This window comes from Dipteris shenzhenensis, chromosome 15 (genome assembly GCF_047967505.1).
Source record: "Dipteris shenzhenensis isolate YYH24624 ecotype China chromosome 15, Dip_SZ_1.0, whole genome shotgun sequence".
Lineage (NCBI taxonomy): Eukaryota > Viridiplantae > Streptophyta > Polypodiopsida > Gleicheniales > Dipteridaceae > Dipteris > Dipteris shenzhenensis.
Window position 1 is genome coordinate 56,433,438 of NC_141610.1, and position 22,641 is coordinate 56,456,078.

Consider the following 22,641-nt stretch of genomic DNA (forward strand, 5'->3'; position numbering starts at 1 on the left):
TCATACAGCACCCCATGCTGTTGATGCCATTGATCTACCACCTAGCAGCATGGAAGCTGGAAAGAGCACGGTTCAGGTTTGCCGACAAAAACAGAGAAGAACCACAACACCTTGCACCACAGCCTAAACTCAAGAAGCCCAAGACCGAAATACCAGCTAGAAGGATTACTAGAAGTCAAGGGTAGGAAGAGGCATTATAGCAGGAAGAACAATGAAAGCAAGAGGAAGAAGAAGTTGCAGCCAAGTGGAAGAAGATTTCCTAGGAACATCACAGGGACAAAGAAGCTGAACAGCAGAGAAAACTAAGAGAACAAAGTAAGGGGAAGGAAAAGGTCCAAGAAGAAGATATATATCAAGACATGCCCGAGTTTGAGATGCCGACACAACAGGATATCGATACAACAAGACTCAATAGCCTTTTGTTAGCATCAACTTTGATGCAAACAATGAGAGCTAGAGCTGAAGAAGAACAACAAGAGGACAATCCATTCAAGGCATTGCAGGCAATGGCTTCAACCACATCGGATAATTACAAGGATGATCAAGCATACCAGAAGTATAGAGAGATGCATGCTGATGTACCAGACAGAGAACGGGAGTTTTTCAAAACTCTGATTCATTTCTAAACACAGGGCCTTCAAATTTTTGAGAGAAAGCAAAGCTACATCCAGCAGCTAGAACAACAATTGAAGAGCCAAGAAGAAATGAATCCAAGTGTCATTGAGGGCCCTCTATTGAAGATGGAAGTAAGACTACATTGTTTGCATATAGGAGGATTAAATGAGGGTGCCAATCATAGAGTAGCATGTTCCTTCTAGTGTCTCCATGAAAGTCATTGTATTAAGACTTCTCTAAGAAAGTGAAGAGGAGTTAGTTAATGGATGCATTATAGTCATTATATTAAACTTGCTTTCCAAATGTGTTGGTGTGGCAGGTCAATCCAAGAGGGCTTTAATGCTGATGATGCAGCAGCAGATAGGGAAGGGCAGAGAAAAGATGTGGATTGCTGGCTTGACGAGGAAGGTCTTTTTAATTTGGATGAAGAGGGCCGTGCTGAGCGGCAATAGTGTGCAGTGGCTGCTTCAAATGTTGTTCGGAACTTTTCTTTTATGCTTGAAAATGAAATTTTTATGGCCCAACATCGCCATTGTTTGGAGACACTTATCCAGTGTATGGAAGACCACCATACTGGTAACATTCACGTTTCCTTTTACAATGTTATTTCATACGAACATGTAAATTACAATCAAATTGACACGTGTTGTAACCCCACTGAGTTTTCATCTTTATGTGTTCCATCACCACTCAAGCCCTTCTTGGATGTTGTGGGGACAAAAAGTTGTGATTGTTCATACTATTGAGCATATGACTGGAGGGTAATGCAGCGACTATGCGTATTGGTCTAGGAATGTTTCAAGGCAATGCATTTCATACTTCTGGAAATGCCACTTTTTGATACTACCAATAGGGAGATATCATTGAGAAATGATATCTCAATAGTATTTTCTCAATGAGATATCATAGCAGGAAAAATGGTATTTCCAATAGTTCAAAATTGAAGCCATAGTAGGAATGCATTGTGACATGTATTTATTCCATAGCAAAAAGTATTTTCCTATTCTAACATAGCAGGAAAATGTTCAAAACTCCATTTTGAACATATCTTATGACAATAATGAAACTCCATTTTCCTATTGGATTTCTCAATGTTTCTGAAAACCCAGAAGTAGTTCCATCACCACTCAAGCCCTTCTTGCTCCATTCACAATCACAGAGATGCAGGAGGCAGTGAGGGACATAGATGGGCAGAAATGTCTAGGTGAGGACGGGCTGTCCAGACTTCACCACATTCTAGGAGCAGGTCCACTAGCCCCTCCTTGCAGCCTTTTAGCATATATTCTCCAGCGGGCAAATGCTAGAGAGCCTCGCATCAAGACTGATTTGTCTCCTTTCCAAAGGGGGAGACCGACAGGAGATCCGATAGTGGCGCCCCATCATCCTCCTCCCCAGAGCCTGCAAAATCCTCGCTAAGATGATCACTGGCTACATCCGCCCCCTTTTATCTGATCTGATTCACAACACACAGACTAAATTTATCCAGGATCACAGCATTCTGGACAATATATTCACGTTCTCAGAGGCGATAGAGTGGGCTAAGCACAATGGGCAGCACCTAGCTGTACTCCTCGATTTTGAGAAGGTTTATGACAGGGTGGACTGGTCATTTCTAGAGGGCACGCTACTTTGACTAGGTTTCCTAGTGGCATGGATTAGAGGTATTGCTGCCCTCTACAAGTCTGCCTCCAATCGGGTCATCATCGGAGGCTGAATGGGAGAGAGGTTTACCCTTGAGTGCTCGATACGACACCGGTGCCCACTAGTGCCATATCTCTTCCTTTTCTTCATGGAGGCCATGGCTCACTTCCTCCGAGCCCACACAACCAAACTTGAGGAATGGGCCTACCTATCAAGGATGATACAGAGCTCCTAGACTCAAAGTATGCAGATGACATGGCCCTTTATGTTCAGGATGATGTAGAGTCTCTTGAGAGAGTGAGGCTGGCTCTAGAGGTGTTTTGTCTAGTAGCAGGGGCGAAAATCAACTGGCATAAGTCAATTGGTTTTCTCACAAATCCTGGAGCTATCTCACAATGGAGTATTTTCCTTGGGTTCTAGTGGATCCCTCAAGGTTAGATGATGCGCTACCTAGTATTCCAAGTAGGGTTGGATACCACATCGACGCAGCAGTTCCTACCTATCCTAGCTTCCATTCAACGAAAGCTGGCCTTTTGGAGCACGGCACGACTATCTCTTGCATGCAGAGCCCTCATGGTCAATTAGGCCCTTCTCACCACCGCGTGATAAGTAGCCTCGTGCTGGTGCTTCTCTCGCTCATGCATAGCACAGCTAAGGCAACTGGCATGGAACTTTCTTTGGTCCAGCTCAGATGGCTCCAGCGCCACCAGAGCCAAGGTAGCCTGGCAAACAATTATTCTCCTACAGGCTACCAGGCAAGCTGGTCATCCGTGGGCTGACCCCAAGAGGGCAGACATGGAAGCTTTTGCTTCAACAAGGTGGATCTTCACATCCACCTACACCCCCCAGAGAGGAGGAGATTGGTAGCCCTCTATCAAGTGGATCTTCGCATCAGCCCCGCTAACTCGGCCTCGCTTCCCATTGTAATCGTAACAAAGAAGAATGGAAAAATACGAGTGTGTGTTGACCTCAAAAAGGTTAATGTAGCCATAGTCAGGGACCATTATCCCTTACCATTCACAAAACATGTGCTCAAAAGAGTGGCATGTCATGAAGCATATAGCTTTCTCGACAGATTCTCTGGATACAACCAAGTGTCCATTGATCCCAAGGACCAACATAAGATGGCCTTTGCCATGACATGGGGTGTATTCGCGTATTAAAAGATGCCATTTGGTTTCACGAATGCCCCAGCAATGTTTTAACGACTTCTCGGGGGGGTCACTTTGTATAAACCCTCTATATCACGTGCGTTCAAGGCCTATATTTAAAGTCCCTTATCTGTAAAAAATTTCATTAATAAAATGTACCCCTTTTCTATACAAATCTGTAAATTTTTTCCAAAACTATTTTAAATAGTCCCTTATGTATATTTATTTCTATAAATTTTAGAAATAAAAAAAATCCTTCTGTTGAACTCACGTGATAGGGTTACATATGATGAGTGACCCCCCCGAGAACGACTTATGAGTATAGCCTTCAAAGAGTACTTGCGGATTTGGCTATAAATTTTTCTAGATGATTTATGCATTTATTCGCGATGGCTAGAACATTTGAAATATCTACGAATGGTTTTTGATCATTGCAAATTGTATAGGATTTCACTAAACCCACTGAAATGCCAATTTTGGATTAAGCATGGTGTTATCCTACATCATGTGGTGTCCAGAAATGGAATCTCCACAGACTTCAATAAGATCAAGTTGATCTTGGAACTACCTCCACCAATGAACTTTAAAGGTGTTCAATGATTCATCGGACACTTAGGGTATTACCGATGATTCATCTATATGTACGTGGATCTAGCTCGACCATTGTACCGATTGTTAATTGACTTTACATGGATAGATGAATGCCAAGAGGCATATGATGCCTTAATAAGAGCTCTAGCATCAGCACCAATCCTACGATCACCAAACTGGGATGTGATATTCCATGTTCATATTGATGCATCTAACTTCGCAATAGGATGTGTGTTAGCTCAACTCGGTGAGCATAAACTTGATCATCCAATATATATTGCAAGTCGCCAGTTGAATGATGCTGAGAGAAATTATACCACTACAGAAAGAAAGGGTTTGTCGATGGTATATGCAGTGAAGAAATTCAGGCATTACCTATTGGCAAACAAATTTGTATTCTTTGTGGATCACCAAGCACTTCTGTACTTGGTAAACAAACCCTGCATAACGGGAAGGATTACACGTTGGCTGTTGATTTTGATGGAGTTTGACTTCATGGTCACAGTCAAGAAGGGGAGGACACATGTTCTCGCCGACCATATGTCACGAATTCCCAATGAAGAAAAGCCAATTGGTGTGGAAGACGATCTACTAGATGCACCTTTGTTTCTATTGGATTTAGTTCCCGAGTGGGCGGAAGAAATATGTCATTATCTAACCAATGGGTTACCCATCGATACCTTCTTGGCACCATTTTTAAAATTTTTGTTTTACAAAATCTTGATTTTTAAAATATTCTTGGTGGGAGAGCAGTTATCATAGTATATGATTAGTACGATCCAATATAATAGCACAAAAAGTTGTTAGTGGAGTTGATAAGGCACATGTGATGAAGGGAGAGTTATGGGTGGTTATGGGTTTTTTTCCCAAAAATGTTTTTTCATTTGGCTCATTGAAGTGTAGCCTTATGTTAATAGTAACAAACAAATGTTTTCATAATCAAGTCTTTATTAAAAAAATCCAAAATTGGCACCAAAAGGGGGGCGCCAACTCCCCCCTTCTTGGCACCATTTTTGGGAAAAACAATTAATAAAAACTTGATTTTTAAAAACATTTTACTAAGTAATATGTGTAAAAATGTAACACTAACATTAAAAATCATCATTCTACATTTTACATTAAACAAATAACACATTAAAGATGAACATATTAAACTTTTAACAACTAGCAATTATGATTTTAAACAAGTACGATGTTGAATAATTAAACTACTTAGATTAACAATTACACATGTTAAACACCTTAAGTTAATGCAGTGTCGATGCAGTCGTACGTAGGACCTAAAATTGTTCCAAAAGATAGTGCTTCAAACGTTGACTTAGAGGCTGTTTTGGGCTCAAGTGTAACCGCTAGGGAAAGATCTTCATTGAACAGCACATCATCTATGCTAGGATCATTATTTGAATACGAATCAAGCACAAACGAGACTATGAGCATGGAGGAGGACATGTCTAATCAGAATGAAATACAAGTTTCCATCGCTCCAAACTCAGGGACTCAGTCCCCAATGCAGTCAACCTCCAATAGGATTTATGAGGAAATTACCAACCCAAAGTATTGGAATAATGATTATTCATCACCCTTTTCCACACTATCCATTATAGCCTTTGGTCTAAGTGATGAATATACTCTTAGTATTATTTGATGTATATACAAATGGTTTATACATAAATATACATGTATATATACCTTACAGATGCATACAAATAATTTATTGGGTGCCTTTTCATCCCTAGGGATCCATTTAGCTTCAAACCATTGGGTACCAGAGTCCAACCAATCCAAGGTGCTGCAATAATTTATTGCAACATGCTGCACTCATTTGATGTACTTGTAAGTACATCAAATATAAAAAGAGATATATATATACATCTCTAATGCATGGAGATGTATATATATCTCCATGCATACAAGTTGCAAGTGATCTGTTGACAACTAGATATTTGCCCACCTCATACAATTCCTAGTGACAACTTGAAATTGAGAAAACGATTGAAGAAGTTGATTAAATAGCGCTTAACACCTTCTATTTCTCTCTCTCTCTCTCTCTCTCTCTCTCTCTCTCTTACACACCTTGGCTACTTTCTCCATAAATACAATCGAATCTCTCTATCTCTCCCTCCCTACCTCTCTCTCTCTCTCTCTCTCTTACAAACTCTGGCTAATTTCTCCATAAATACAATCGGATCTCTCTATCTCTCCCTCCCTTCCTCCCTCCCTCCCTCTCTCTCTCTCTCTCTCCTCTCTCTCTCTCCTCCCCCCTACTTTTTGCAATCCCAAAATTTCCCTTTTTTCAAGTGGGATGATTCTTATACCATTTTAATTAGGAGATAATCAACACCATATGTACAAAGTAAGAATTTCAAAATTGAGCTTAAATATCAAAACCCCCCTTTTTTTGCAAAGTCACATAAGAATCACCCTTTTTTCCCAGACCAATGGAGTTGAAAATGGTAGGCTGCCTAAAACATGGCGACTAATTTTAATGTGGTGGGCGGGTCTCGGGGCAAAGGTTAAACCCTTCTCCGGTTCGTTGGAGAAATGAGTGTGCCTTATTTGGGCAGCATTAGGAGGCCATCCAAAAGTCCTTGAAATTTGGCACCGATGTGAATGCTAGCAAAGATAGATGTGCAATCTTATGACAACGTGTAAGCATGGGAGCGGCGAAATCCCTCGTGTAAAGATGCTACTGGTTTCTTTTTGCATTGCGAGCTTGTAAACCACCCAAGTCTTGGGTAGAAAAATGATGATTTTGGCAACTACAAAAAGGATTGCTCTAGGCTACCCAAAGTTGGCTAGAATTTCAACACCATGAGGCCCCCGCGTAGTGTGTTGGGCGGTGTATATAAGGTTGTTTACACACCTACTTGGCGCCCACCCGAGTTTGAAAAAACTGTGGGTGAGCATGCCACATTGCCATGGGATACACATTATAATTGTTGTCCATAGAGAAGATAATCACAAGCTGATTTGGATCCTAAGTGGACAGCTTGCACGAACAATGGGCCGAGGTTTAAATCTTGTGATATCTTGTGGGTGGGCCTCGGGGAGTTTCTCCCGCCCGTAGTCCTGGGTGCTCCTCATTTTATGCACGGGCGTTTGGTGTGAACACCCTAAGCCTGGGCCTAAGGTTTAGAGAATTCTCCAATTGTGGTTTTAGGTTTACCAAAGTGTGTTACTTGCAGAGCCATGGCGTCTTGCAAGCACATCCGCTGGTGCGCTTCCCTCTTGAATGGTGCAAGAGGCAGAGGATTCTCCATGTAGAGTCTTGAGGGAACAGTCGCAGGTGAGGTCATCGCGGCCTTACAGTCGCACGTTGATGACGGGGGAAAACCCCTGCTCTCAATCCTGACAAAATTCTTGCGTGAAGAAAGAGAGAAAAATAAAGAGCTGCTCAAGAAGGGGGAGAAAGAGAGAGTTCTTCTGTGCCACCTGAATAAAGAGCTACTTGAGAAAGAAAGGGAGCTTAGGGCCCAAGAAAGAGAGAAGGGGGAGAAAGAGAGAGTTCTTCTGTGCCACTTGCTCGAGAAGAATAAAGAGCTGCTCGAGAATGAAAGGGAGTTTAGGGCCCAAGGGCATGTCGACCTCCTGAGGGCACGGGGCCTCAGTGACACCCGGGGCCTCTTTAAGTGCCTACAAGAGAATCTTGCAGGAAAGTCCAACATTACATCACGGCTGAAGGGGGCTGCTTTATGGGAAGCCATCCTCAAGGCGAATGCCGGCTTGGCAGCATGCATCCAGAAGTGCAGGAACGTGCCAGCTAGTCATGTGGCAAAGCAGGCATTGAATTGCTACAATTCTTCTCCATTTTGTCCCAGCACGTCCATGCTGGGAAGAGCTTGGCAGATCTCCAGGTGGCCCGGGGGGGAACCATAAAGTTTGAGAGAGGGCCTCTCTCCCCGAAGCAGGTTCAAGTACTCTTGTGCATTGGAGCAGCTGCGCAAGTGGCGCTTGATGAAAATACGGAATGACAAACTAGGTTAGCCCTTTTCTATGCTTAAAGAATGGGAAAGTGAATGCTTTCTGTAGGCTATGAAGTTGAATTTATCAATTTTTGGCTTGTTTGATGTGGTTTAAAAAAATCCAACTTCAAGTCTGCACAATTATGTTGTATGGTTCATCCATCTAGGAGAGCAAACAATCACTAAGTCCAAGACCTTACCACTAGACCAATTTCAAGGGACACAGTCAAAAGTCAAATTGAACATATATAAATACTTGTAGACCATTTGCAACCCACTCCTCGGGCACACCATGATTGAGAGCTTTCCGTGAAAGCTGAAGGATGGCTTCAACTTCTGTAACCAGCTATGAGAGCCTTGTGTTGTTGCAAGGTTTAGGGATACTATGTGATTTGCATGAAACTCACCCCCTCCTATCCCCCTCCCCTCAACGGTCATGTTGCACGCTGCAAGTCTGACTACGTTGTGCCTTCTTGAGTCCTCTCATGATTCAAGTATGATTATGCTGTGTCACGAGGCGTATAGCATTGATGTTGCATCTTTGAGATTCACTATGGTCTCGCACACAAAAGTGTCTGATTTTGCCTCATTACTTTATGCTCACACTACTTGCATGGGTTTCTCGCATAGCCATTATAGTGGGATGATGATGATCTCTTGCGTAATCACCTGCATATGTCTTTTCTTCATTTGCAAGGTTTAGGGATACTATGTGATTTGCATGAAACCCACCCCCTCCTATCCCCCCCCCCCCTCGACGGTCATGTTGCACTCTTGCGTAATCGCATGCATACATCTTTTCTTCATTACCATTGCTGTTTTTTAATTCTCAAGACCATGATAGAATGTGGGTTGCCAGGCCTTAGTAGAATTTTGGATCTGTGTTGTTGCAAGGTTTAGGGATACTATGTGATTTGCATGAAACCCACCTCCTCCTATCCCCCCCTCCTTGATGGTCATGTTGCACGCTGCAAGTCTGACTATGCTGTGCCTTCTTGAGTCCTCTCATGATTCAAGGATGATTATGTTGTGTCATGAGATGTATAGCATTGATGTTGCATCTTTGAGATTCACTATGGTCTCGCACATGAAAGTGTCTGATCTTGCCTCATTGCTTTATGCTCACACTACTTGCATGGGTGTCTGGCATAGCCATTACAATGGGATGATGATGATCTCTTGCGTAATCACCTGCATACATCTTTTCTTCATTACCATTGCTGTTTTTTAATTCTCAAGACCATGATGGAATGTGGGTTGCCAGGCCTTAGTAGAATTTTGGATCTGTGTATGCTTTTTTGAATATGCACTTAATGTTGGAATAGGAAATGCAAATGCCTTTGTAAATGAGGTTCTTGATGCTCTTATTTGCTTGTTTCTTGTATTTATTATTTCATTATCTATTTAACAGGTGCTATTGAACAGAGAATGCAGAACATTAAGGGAGTTGGGTATGGTCTGTGGCTTTTGTGTTTTGCTGTTTTTTTTATGGGAATTGAAAAATTGGGCATCCTAATGGATGCATGGTGGAAATTCTTTGAAAATTGAAGACAAAGTTTTGGGTAGTTTGTGCTGTGAAAACTAACTTCGAGTGATTTTATTTGAATGCCCACATAGCTGTACCGTGTGAGAGAATTTATTTGGTAAATTTGTTATTGTGGTTTTGTGGTGAGAAAACTAAATTCGAGTGATTTATTTGAATGCCCACATGGTTTTACTGCGGAGTTCATTAGCTTGATGCAAAGCGTGTTCGAGTTTGACTCGTAGATCAATGAATAAGTGGAATGGGCCTCAATTAGCGTGGTAGCAAGTGTGTGATCTATTTGATATTTGATTGATGTCTTTATTGATCGCCATATGGGTTGCCAGAGATGTGATTAAAATAATAATTTCTTACTTGAGATGCATTAATTATTTTGTGACATTTCAGGGGAAGAACAAGATTATATTTTATTTTGTAGTACGCGAGGCACGGCATATTTTTTAGACGGCAAATCGAATCTGTTTTGCGCACTCTAACACATGCCCATGATCATATTTTGAAGCCACAAGCATGAACGTGGGAACAAAGCTCTAAGGATATTTGAAGACTACCATTACCCAATATATTAACTTCAAGGGCTCAATTATTAATATGTGAGCCGTAGCTTTTCTTTTGCTTTTGTACACCATCATTGGGGCCCAATCCCACATGGGCCCCCCTTACGGTATTTACTTAGGTGGAGAGCCGAATACAAAAGCTTTGGAGTCAGTTGGGGCACACAGTGGAGTGAGTCGGGGGACAGTCAGTGGATGCCCCTACGGTTCATAGAGATGTATGCAGACACGAAGTCTGGGCACATGTACAGAGGACTGCCAGCTACATTCAATGGATCATCTATTCTGAGTGTCTTTGGGACCCAAAGACATTTTTTTGGTTGTGAGCGTTCTGGAAGCTGATGCTTCTGCACTGCGATTCCCCCACTTGAATAAAGTAGCAAACCTGCTACTGCTGCCACAGATGCTGCTACTCCAGGTGGGTATACTGGCATACTCCAAGTTCCACCGGCCATTCCAAGGGAGGAGCTCCCCACAATGAAAGGTTCATATATGGCCATGTGAAATCTAGCCAAAAGCCCCCCTGAGATCCATTGCCTGCCAATACATTTGATGAAGGCAAGAGCCTAGTAGTTGAACTAAGAGCAGTGGTTGAATTATTTTCACTGTCTAGTGAAGTAGCTGTTGTGGGGTTGAAGACCTTTGGCAGTATGTTATTGCCTGCTTGCCAAGATGCCCCATGGATGTGGGGCAACTTCCCTTGCCTGCATTTCATGACTCCCACTACCTTCATTTGCCATGAGCTCACTTACATATTGGAATTATGTAAGTGAGCTTACAAATAATATACATCAAATAATATTTACAAATAATATACTCGCACTTACAAATAATATACATCAAATAATACTTACATATATATACTTATATATATACAAACAAATTTGATTGAGTTCTTCCAATGGTTTGAACTGTCTCTTGCATAATCGAGCACCCAATGGCGTGTCTTTCAAATATTGTAATTTTTTGTTGAACTTCTCGAGTTGTTTCCAAGGTCTACATTCTCACTCTCCAAAGTGAAATTATTAATTTCTTGTTGACTCTGTGCCAACATGAACTTATGAAGAAAGAGAAGGTGTTACAACTTTGTGATACAATTTTGTGTTACAACTTCTAGACACAACTTTATGTTACGACTTTGTGTAACAACTTTGTGTTACAAGTTTATGTTACGACTTTGTGTAACAACTTTGTGTTACAAGTTTGTGTTACAACTTCTGCATGAAGAGAGAGAATGTGTTACGACTTTGTGACACAACTTTGTGTTACAACTTTGTGATACAACTTTGTGTAACAACTTTGTGATACGACTTTGTGTTACATGCAAAGAGAGAAGCTCTCCAACTTGTATAAATACCCCATAATGGAATGAAGCCCGCACTCTTGGGGCATTGTGTTGAGTCTACATTGGTATTCCAAGCATTTGTCTCAAGTGTCCATGCTTCCTTGCACTGCACATCCAAAAGCATGTCCTAACCTTGCAACCCTTCTCCCCTCTCCTCCAACCCTGCAACCCACCCTCTCCCTCTCCTCCCCCCTCCTTCTCCTTCCTCCTTCTCCTCCTCCTCCCTCCTCCTCCTCCCTCCTCCTCCTCCTCCTCTCTCCTCCCTCTCCCTCCTCCTCTTCCCTCCTCCTCCTTCCTCCTCTCTCTCTTCCTTCACCCATGCTCTTACACCTTCTTCCTCTCCCACTCCTATGCTTTCGTAAACCCTTAAACTCCATGACCTACGAGGGAGACGAGTTCTCCACCATGTACTCTACTCTGAACCTTGGATCCTCCTTCTAACCCTGGGCTCCTTCTAAACCTTGGAACCTCCTTCTAAACCCTGGAACTCTTTCTAACCCTGAACTCTTTCTAAACCCTGGATCCTCCTTCTGAACCCTTGAACTCTTTCTAAACCCTGGAACCTCCTTCTGGACCCTTAAACTCCTCCTAAACCCTACAACCCCCAATGAAGGCAAAAGCCTTCATTACCCCAACAACGATGGTTTACGTGTCTTTTACACATGCTTGCACTTTGTTTGCTTACCACACTTAAGCCTACGTCCCTCACTGGAACACGACTCGAGGTCCTAAGCTACACATATACTACAACGACAATCCCAATATATCTGTAGGTGACAAAAAGCCTCAGAACCCTGCAACATAGAATACCCAGCTCTTCCTACGAAAGCAGTAGGAAAGAGCCAACATTTGGCGCCGTTGTCGGGGAGACTAGCGTCTCAAGTAGCAAGTAAACATACGTAGGTATGTGTAAAACAAGTCATTACTTCAAACTTTCACGAACATAACACTCAAGGGCAAGGAGAGTAAAATTTTTTCCAATTCTAGCCAAACATATCAATCCCAAACATCCACTTTGGGTTACTACCTTAAGAAATTTTCTTAATTTCTTAAATAGAAGCCACCTGATCTACAATCAGGCTAGGTAGTGGACACGGTTGCGTAGAGCTTTCAATTTCGATCATTTTACCTTTTTACAGAAAGGCAAACCGAGCTCTCCATAAAGAGTTATGGCTCGGGAAAAGTTTAGGTTAAACCCTAAACCTAAACCCTAAACCTAAAATCCAAACCTATAAAAACCTACTCCACCCCCCCTCATTCTTGATCTTTCACTTTTTGCCTCCATTCTCTTCCTCATTCCGAGCCCCACGCAAGACACTCCTCCCTCACCATCGACCACCCCCTTACTCCTATCCTCGCCAGTAAGTCACATCGAGCCCTTCTCGCAGCGATGACCTAGCCTTCCACCCACCGTCCATTGTTCCGCAACAATCCCGTTACATCGAGAAAGACTTGGAGAGCGTTCAGGTGACCACTTCTCCCTGCTTTTCGATTTCAGTCTTTCAGGTTTTTACCCTTTTTTTTCCACCTCCCCCCTCCCCCTCCACCACCATCTCCCCCTCCCCCTTCATCTCCCCCTCCCCCTCCACCACCACCTCCCCACCACCACCTCCCCACCACCCCCTCCCCCCTCCCCCTTCATCTCCACCTCCCTCTCCCCCCGCCCCCTTCATCTCCACCTCTCCCTCTCCACCACCACCTCCCCCTCTCCCCCTCCCCCCTCCCCCTCCACCACCATCTTCCCCCCTCCCCCTCCCCCTCCACCACCATCTCCCCCTCTCCCCCTCCCCCTTCATCTCCCCCTGCCCCTCCACCACCACCACCCCACCACCACCTCCCCCTCTCCCCCTCCCCCCTCCCTCTCCACCACCACCTCCCCCTCTCCCCCTCCCCCTTCATCCACCCCTCCCTCTCTCTCACTCTCTCCTCTCTCCCCCTCATTCTCTTCCCCCTTACGCTCGACCCCTCCACCCCCCCCCTCTCCTCTCATCTCCCCCTCCCCCTCCCTCTTCATCTCCCCCTCCCCCTCCACCACCCCCTCCCCCTCTCCTCTCATCTCCCCCTCCCCCTCCCTCTTCATCTCCCCCTCCACCACCCCCTCCCCCCCTCCCCCTTCATCTCCACCTCCCCCTCCTCCCTCCCCCTTTCTCTCCCTCCACCTTCTCTCTCCTCTCTCTCCTCTCTCCCCTTTTTCCCCTCTCTCTCTCTCTTCTCTCTCTCCCACCCCCTCTCTCTCTCACTCTCTCCTCTCTCCCCCTCGTTCTCTCCCCCACCCCCTCTCTGTCTCTCACTCTCTCTTCTCTCCCCCCTTACGCTCGCCCCTCCACCCCCCCCTTTTCTCTCTCTCCCCCTTACCCCCTCCCCCTTACCCCCCCCTCTCTGTAAGCCCCCGCTACCCCCCCCGCGGCGGCGCACACAGCGCCGCCGCCCCGCGCCCCTCCAGCCCCCGCTACCCTGCCCGCGGCGACGCACGCAGCGTCGTCGCCCCGTGCCCGCAGCCCCGTGCCCCCTGCCCGCGCCACCCCCGCCCGCAGCCCCGCGCCACCCCTGCCCCACGACGGCGCACACGGCATCGCCCCCCGCCCGCAGCCCCGTGCCCCCCCGCCCATGCCACCCCCCGCCCGCAGCCCTGCGCCCCCCACCCGCGCCACCCCCGCCCGCAGCCCCGCGCCACCCCCGCCCCGCCCCACGCACCCCCTCGCACCCCCCGCGCCCTCCCCAACCCCTTACCCCCTCTCACCACCCCTCGTCCCCCCGTGCACCCCCTCGCCCTCCCCAACCCCTTACCCCCTCGCCACCCCCCGTCCTCCCCTGTGCAACCCCCCCCTCACCTCCCGCGCAACCCCCGCACCAACCCCCCCCCCCCCGGGCGCCGCCGTCGGGAAGCCCCCACAGCACAAAAAAAAAAAAAAAAAAACCTAACCTAAAATTCACTCTAGGGTTAGATTTAACCATAGTTAGGTTAGCATTAACTAAAGTTAGGTTAGGTTAGGTTAGGTTCATTAACCCTAGGTTAGTTAGTTAACCTGAGTTAGATTAGTTCACGTAGGTTAGGTTAGTAGTAACTGCAATTCGGTTAGATTACCCTCAGTTAGGTTAGACTAACTCTTTTGTTAGTACCTAACTACAGTTAGTTAACCTCCTAGTTATAGTAACTGGGAGGATCTAGGTTAGTTAGTCTAACTAGAGCCACTTGGTTTCAACCCCTCGGTTGGACTTAAAGTCCATTCACACCACCATTAGGACCCCCCCAAACGCCAAATTTACCCCTCCTTTAACCCTTCGAAACTCATCCGTTTGGGACCCAAATTGAACCCCGTTTGAACCCAGATTTCACACACGGAAACACCACGTTACAAGGTATTTTTCCAGCCCATTGCACACCATTTTGGCATCCCTAGCACACGTTCATTCGTGCCCCCGTGTGGGCCTCATTTTGCATTAATTCACTCGTATTTTCACGCCGCGACCTCCAATTAACGATCCGTCTACACATGCACATTTCCCTACACATGTAGGACAATCTTAGGCACATTATTAATATGACGGTCCCTACACAAACTAACACCACTCTAATTCTCCTAACAAGCACCACCTCCACACCCGCACTTGGGGTAGTGATACCCTTGGCAAATCACGCACCATCTGCATGCAGTCACGGTCCGGCCAACGACTTCGACTCCAACGCTCGCCCCATCCGCATCTAACTCCACTGCAATAACCGCCCCCGCCCATCCTCTACCCCGAATCCCCCCCTAAGATTCAAGAACTCCCTTTAACTCCTCCACGCCCCAACATGGCTGGCCGCCATCCTGAGCATGATGGGGACATCGAGCTCGATGCCGAGGCTGACAACTTCTTCAATCGACGAAATCAAAATAATCACGGCCGACGCCCCTTGGGAAAACTGGAACTTCCCAAATATAATGGTAGGGGAGACCCAGCTCGCTTCCTCCAGCATTTTGATGCCGCATGTCGAGCAGGTGGTGATCAATGCCATGAAACTAAGGTGGCTTGGTTTCCAATGGCCTTAACTGATGAGGCGTCAGAATGGTACCTCGACCTTCTTGTGGAAGAGCGTGCCACATGGGACCTACTTCAAACCGAATTCAAACGTCGCTTTCAAACGGAGAGGCTACAAGATGATACCGCTCTCCAACTCAGCAAGATCGAACAAGGCCGGAGGGAAGATGTACGCACATACCTGGGAAAGATGAAGAGATTGATCGCCAAATGTGACCCACGCCCAGATGCAAAGTACCTCACGGCATGGTTCATAGCAGGTCTACAAAAGAAAATCCGCAAGGATATGAAAAAGATAAGTAGCTATGAAACATTCAGTGCTGCTCATGCGGCAGCCATTGACATCGAAGATGGCATGACAGATTCAGACACTAGCAGTGATGAGATGCCAGATCAAATACATGAGATAAGCGCTCAAAAAAAGGTAAATCAAAGGACACTACCGAAACATCCAATGAAGATCGCCTCGAGGCCATGACCTTGAAGCTGAAAGAAGATATGATGCAGGCCATGGATCAAAAACTTCACTTGTCTCAGCCGCCAACTCAAACATATCCACGGCGAGAAAATGTCTGGTGCCCACACTGCTTGGCAAATCATACAGCAAATGAATGCCCAGTCCTAAGAGCAAGGATCACTGCACAAGCAAATCCACCGCCACGGTTGTGGTGCCATATCTGTGTCGTCGGCGGCCATGATGAGACCAGTTGCATCTTCAACATGCGCAACAATCCGCCTCGACCACCACAATACCAAGTGGCACCCATGCCAGTATACAGGCCACCGGCACTTGCACAAGCGCCCCCAGCTCCGAGACTAAATCCTGTTCCCGTTCGGACACAAGTCCCACAACTACTCAGGAATTCGAATCCACGACCGTATCCAAGAGCACCAAATCTAGCTCCTCAGGCAGTTCCCATACATCAATTACAAGCCGAAGAAGTAGACTCACTATTTGAGTATGAAGCAGAGTACCCAGTGTACTATGTAGAAGGTGCAGAGGGTCTAATACCAGTCTATGCAAATCAAGTGCGACCCAACACATTTCGAGCACCAATCAAGTGTTACGGTTGTGGAGAAAATCATAGGATCACAGAATGCCCTCATCGTGGTAGCCCAGCCACTTTCCAACCGCTCTGCAGAGATTGTGGCATAGGACATGCGTGTATGGATTGTCCCATGAAAAATAAGGTCCCAGTAACAAACAGAGGTTAAGCCTGACATCCCCATCAGCATCATTGGGGTGGACCATCAAAGTCTGGGTCCGGCAAGTCTAAGGTCACAACCTATTAATGTAATTACATGCCAACAGAAAGCGGCCACGAAGGACCCTATCATTCCAATCCAACCGAAGCGACTTCTAAGAAAGAAAGCACAAGTGCCTCCACCTCCGCCAAGCAATGAGCAGCCGAGCTCATCCACATCAACTCCCGAGCCTCGAATAAAAGAAGCTCCATTCCCGAATGCAGAGGTGGAGAAGGCTCGTTTTCAGGCACTTCAGCAATGGGTCCAAAATGAACAAGCTCAATTTGAGGCTCAGAAACAAGCTCAAGACCCACTCCATGACTTGGCCCCACAAAGTATTGATACTGTACTCGAGCCTTTGTTCCAACAACAGACTCCACAACAGAATGTTCCGTCACGTCAACTTGAAGGAGCTGCACTCTCTAGCATCCTGAGTTGCCCTGTGTCAATTCCCATCGGAATCCTCTTACGGAATTGTCCCAATCTCTGGGAGAGTTTCAAAGGATGGATTGAACTCGCAAATCCCCCTCCACCTTGACAAAATATGAAGAGGGGAGAGGAGAAGAGTGGAGATGAGGAGAGAGGGCACAGCTAGAGAGCACACCACAAATGACTAACTGTACACTAGAATTAGTTGAAAAAATAGAATATATACAAACCCTTTTAGGGTTAGGATTAGGGGATCTAACCCTTTCCTTTATAGCACTCTATAAGGTTAGTGCTATGCACATATGATCACGTGATGGTGCTATGCACACATGATCACATGATGTTGAGCGTGAACTCTCAACACCTTCCCTCAAGATCAACATCATGAAGTAGGCCTTCCCTCAAGATGATGATTCTGGGGAATCGAAGAAGGACTGAGCATTACATTCCATCACACCCCTTTAATGGGAATGTCCTTCCTCTGCATCAAACCAAGAGCTAGTCGGTGTTTCTCGAACAGCTCTTTACCGAGTGGTTTGGTAAAGATATCTGCAACATTTTCTTTGCTATCACAATGTTGCAGTGTGATGTCACCAAGTAACACTCTTTCTCTGATGAAGTGCTCTCTGACATCAATGTGCTTTGTTCTGGAGTGATATACTGGATTTTTGGCCAATGCTTGAGCCGATTGATTATCACAGTATATTGTTGTGGGCTTTGACTCATCAAAGTAATCTGTTTCTGACAATAGTCTTCTGAGCCATATAGCTTCACATGCACCTGTAGTGAGTGCCCTATATTCTGCTTCAGTCGAAGACAAAGAAACAGTTGGCTGTTTGTTTGACAACCATGATATAGCACCTTGACCAAGGAAAAATGCATATCCCTGTGTCGATCTCCTGGTCTCATGATCTCCAGCATAGTCACTATCATAGTATCCATGCAACCGTGGATGACTTCCTTTGTATTCTATCCCAAATTGTCTTGTACCTCTGATGTATCTCAAGACTCTTTTGGCTGCATTCCAGTGAGACTGTTTTGGATGTGCCATAAACTGTGCTAGTGAGCTTACTGCATAACAAATATCTGGCCGTGTGATTGTCAGATATATAAGAGATCCAATGAGTTGCCTGTAGTATCTGTCATTGATTGTAGGCTTTTCTGAATCTTTAGTAAGTTTCAAACTCTGTTCCATGGGAGTGGCTGCAATCTTGCAATCTGCCATATGAAACTTCTTCAGGAGACTGTCAACATACTTGAGCTGACTCATGAATGTGCTATCTGAATCTCTCCAGAACTCAATTCCAAGACAATAGTGCATAAGTCCAAGATCTTTCATGTCAAACTCTGCAGATAAGTCTTGTTTTAGCTTTCTGATGAAGCTATCCTTGCTTCCTGTCACAATGAGATCATCTACGTACAAAAGGGCAATAGTAATATCTTCCCCTTGAACTTTGTAGTAGAGAGTATGATCTGCATTGGACTTCATGTATCCCAGATCAGCAAAATACTTGTCAATTCTGCTGTACTAACTTCTGGGGGCTTGCTTTAAGCCGTAGAGAGATGGCAAACCTTGTTCTCTTTTCCTGGTTCAACATAACCGGCTGGTTGTTGCATGTAGACTTCCTTGTCTAGATAACCATTGAGAAATGCATTCTTGACATCGAGCTGATACACATTCCATTTACTGAGTGTCGCTAGTGATATCAAGAACCGTATGGAATCCATCTTTGCTACTGGAGCATAAGTCTCATCATAATCTTGGCCATATTGTTGTGCAAATCCTTTTGCAACTAATCTGGCTTTGTATCTCTGAATACTGCTATCTAGATTGTACTTCACTTTGTATACCCATTTGTTGGCTATGGCCTTCTTTCCTGGTGGAAGGTCGCATAATTCCCAAGTGTTATTTTTATACAAAGCATCCATTTCTTCATTCATAGCAGTTTGCCATTCTGGCTTGTCGACTGCATCTTTGAAGTACACTGGCTCTTCTGTAGCCATGATGGTAGTCATAAGAGCATAGTTGGTGGTTTCCACCTGAATTGCTTTGCCTTTCTGAGCATATGTCAATCTGGCTGGTGGTCTGCTTTCCCTAGTAGACCATCTGAGCTGCTGTGGCGCTGCTTGGGGTGTTGGTGGCAATTCTTGCTCTTCTTCATCAACCTGTTTTGTAGATGACTGTGAAGTCGATGCTTCTATCTCCTGTGTAGGTGGTGAGGTTTTCCATTCTGATTCCTCATCGAAGATTACATCTCTGGAGATAATGACTTTGCGGTTGATGGGATCATACAATTTGTATGCTTTGCTTTCTTCACTGTAGCCAACCATGATGCATTTGCGTGACTTCGCATCCAATTTCCTGCGATGATCATCATGTATGTGGGCATATGCTATGCAACCAAATATGCGGAGATGCCCAATGCGTGGCTTGTGTCCAGTGAATGCTTCATAAGGAGTCATACCTTGTATCGGTTCGGTAGGAAGCCGATTAAGCAAGTAGTTAGCTGTAGCTATTGCTTCTGCCCAATACTGATTCGGAAGATGCTTTTCACTAAGCATTGCTCTAGCACTGTCTGCTAAAGTCCCATTCTTCCTTTCAGCTCTTGCATTTTGCTGAGGAGTATCTGCACATGTGAATTGTCTTCGAATACCATGAGTTTTGCAAAAATTCATGAATGCTGAAGACATGTATTCACCTCCTTTGTCTGATCTCATGACCTTGATCTTTTTGCCTGTTTGGTTTTCTACCATGGCTTTGAATTCTTGAAATCTGGTAAACACTTCAGATTTCTCTTTCAGAAAGTAGACCCAACAATATCTGCTGTAGTCGTCGGATGAAGGTCAAGTAATAAAGTGAACCATTGATGCTGCGGGTCTGGGCATAACCCCATACATCTGTATGAATCAAATCAAGAATACCTCGTGCACGAGAGGTACTTCTGACAAAGTTGGTTCGCTTTTGTTTGCCGAAGCAGCATGCTTCACAAACTTTTCCAAGAAATTGTAGCTTCGGAATCCCAATTGCCATATTCTGATTCCTTAGATCTAACAAGTACTTGAAGTTGACATGACCATATCTCTTGTGCCATTTTGCAGATAGTGGCATCTGTTGCATTTGAGCTGACATGGCATGCTTATCTGGTACTGTAGCTAGCATTCTGTATAAGCGTCCTTCCTTGACACCTTTTGCTACTAGCTGACCTCTTTTGGATTTGTCTCTGATAGTGCATTCATCACCGTCGAAGATGACTTTGTAGTTGTGTTCCGTCATTTGACCTACTGACAAAAGGTTCTTGCTGAGCTTCGGAACATAGAGCACATCTTTGACTAATCCTTTTGTACCAGTGAAATTGTTCATAGGGATAACACCTGTCCCTTGAACCGGATTCGGTGTATTGTCTGCTGTGTAGATGACATTCTTTTGACCTTCTAATGGCTTCATTTCTGTGAGCCATTCCTGATGATTTGTCATATGAGATGATGCACCGCTGTCGATGTACCAAGGATCCTGTTCCACTTGGTCGACTTGATAACTAAAATCCTCTTTGGGATTGAAATCAGTGTCTAGGTGCATTGTATCAGTCTGATGCAATTCCTCACTTGCAAGAAACATATTGCCATGTTCATTTGCAAAATGACTGTGACTAGAATGTCCACCACGATGATTTCCTCTTCCTCGGGAATTCCCTCGCCGATTATTGCTGGATTGACCGCCTTGGTCATACTGCTTCTTGTGGAAATCTCTTTCATAGTGTCCAAACTTGTGACAATAGTTGCATTGAATGTTTGACACATTGGTGGATGCATTCCCTCGTCCTTGGAATCTTCCTCGGTTGGAATTATTTCCTCTTTGCTGATTTTGATGTTGCTGAGGATGCTGCTGATGCTGATGCTAATTCTGACTTTGATTTTGTTGATGATGACCACTTTTCTGATATGATCTACCTCTATTTCTGCTTTTGCCTCTGCTTCTGTCTGAAGCTGTGAATGCCTGATCATTAGAATGACCTTTACGTGCTTGAATGGCCTGAGTCCTGAGTTCTTCACCAAGTAGAACTGACTGAAGTTCTTCCAGTGTTGGAATTTGCCGTTGGATGGCAATACTCTGGACTAGATTCTCATATCCTTCTCCTAGTCCATTCAGGATTACTTGAACCATTTCTGTGGGATTCATAGTCTCTCCTGCTGCTGCAAGTTGATTGTTGTAGTCTTTGATGCGAAGTACATAAGCATGACCAGTTTCACTGCTGTTGCAGAAACTCTGGTTGATCTGGTTTCTCAGGGTGAGAATCTTGGATGTGTTCTTGGACTCGTAGAGAGCTGCGAACATATCCCATGCTTCTTTTGATGTCTTAACTGTGTTGAGCTATCCTAGCATGACATCTTGCACATTCTGCTTGATCAGGTGATAGGCATACTTGTCTTTCTTATCCCATTCTGCTTGAGCTCGGGCAATGGCAGGATCTGCTACTGGTGCGAAAACTGTTTGTGTAGATGTAGATCCCGATGTAGATCCCGTTGCTGGTGCTGTGACAACAGATGGAGTAGAGCTACTGGTGGCTGGATCGGCCAATGGTCTAGGTATGGATCCATCGACATACTCCCATTTGTCCTGAAGCACAAGAATGGTCTCCATTCGGTATTTCCATGTACCGTAATTGGAGTTGTCTAACTTAGCAGATGCCTCCAGAGTGAGGTTGCTAGTCGACATGGTGCAAACAATGTACTCAAAAGTGTCCTGAAAAAACTCTGTATGAATCAACTGCAAATACACTGAAGATGCCAAGTGAAATCTCTGTACCGTCGGTGAAGATAGAACTGCAGTAAATAAGATCTGACCTGTGTTACAAGGCTTGTGGCAATGATGCCGGGAATAGCCAAGAGGCTTTACAAGGCTGAAAAATGATGTGCACGATGCCGTGAGATAGCTAAATAGGCTTTACAATGGTGGCATGTGTGTGTGAAATCAAGTGCTATCTGCCCACTGAAACAATCTGCAATGCCTCTGAACTCTGAAGTCTGCTCACTGAACTGATGAACGTAAGGTTTCAGGTAATGTAATGATGTGAAATCGGATGTGAGCGTATGGACTGACTCCGAGTAGGTACTAGTCAGGAATTTCGGGCATGGCTTAGATTGGCAACTTGGGGAATTCAAAGCGTCCCCTCTATGGCGATCTAGTCTACTCTGATCTAGATCTAAACCAACCGTTGAGCGATGAAAGAGCAGCAAATAATTCCTTTTCCTTTGTTCTTTTTAAATGCTGGGTCAGATGCGTCGATGTAGAGGCAAATGTGTGTGAAGGAAGTGGTTTTTTCGGCGAGGCCTAAATGTGAGTGTAACTTGCACCGAAATGTGTGCGTGATGTAACGAGCGCGTAGAGCACGAAAAATCGAGCGATTTTCCTTTTTGGAGCACTCTCAAATTCTTCCTGGATCAAGAGATATGACTTGATCTAGGTGGAGGGGCAAAAGGAGTGCAAATGGTGCTCAATGATGATGTGTCACTGTGAGTCACATGCAGTGATGATGTGGCACTG

General features: G+C 45.0%; 1 pseudogene across 1 annotated transcript; it reads left to right on the top strand.

Moving 5' to 3' along the window:
- The first annotated feature begins 7,110 nt into the window (after positions 1–7,110).
- On the top strand, positions 7,111–9,398 carry LOC147894027 (uncharacterized; annotated as a pseudogene). Its single transcript, XR_015542269.1, has 2 exons — positions 7,111–7,977; positions 9,372–9,398. The product of XR_015542269.1 is annotated as an uncharacterized LOC147894027 (transcript).
- The last annotated feature ends 13,243 nt before the right edge of the window (positions 9,399–22,641 follow it).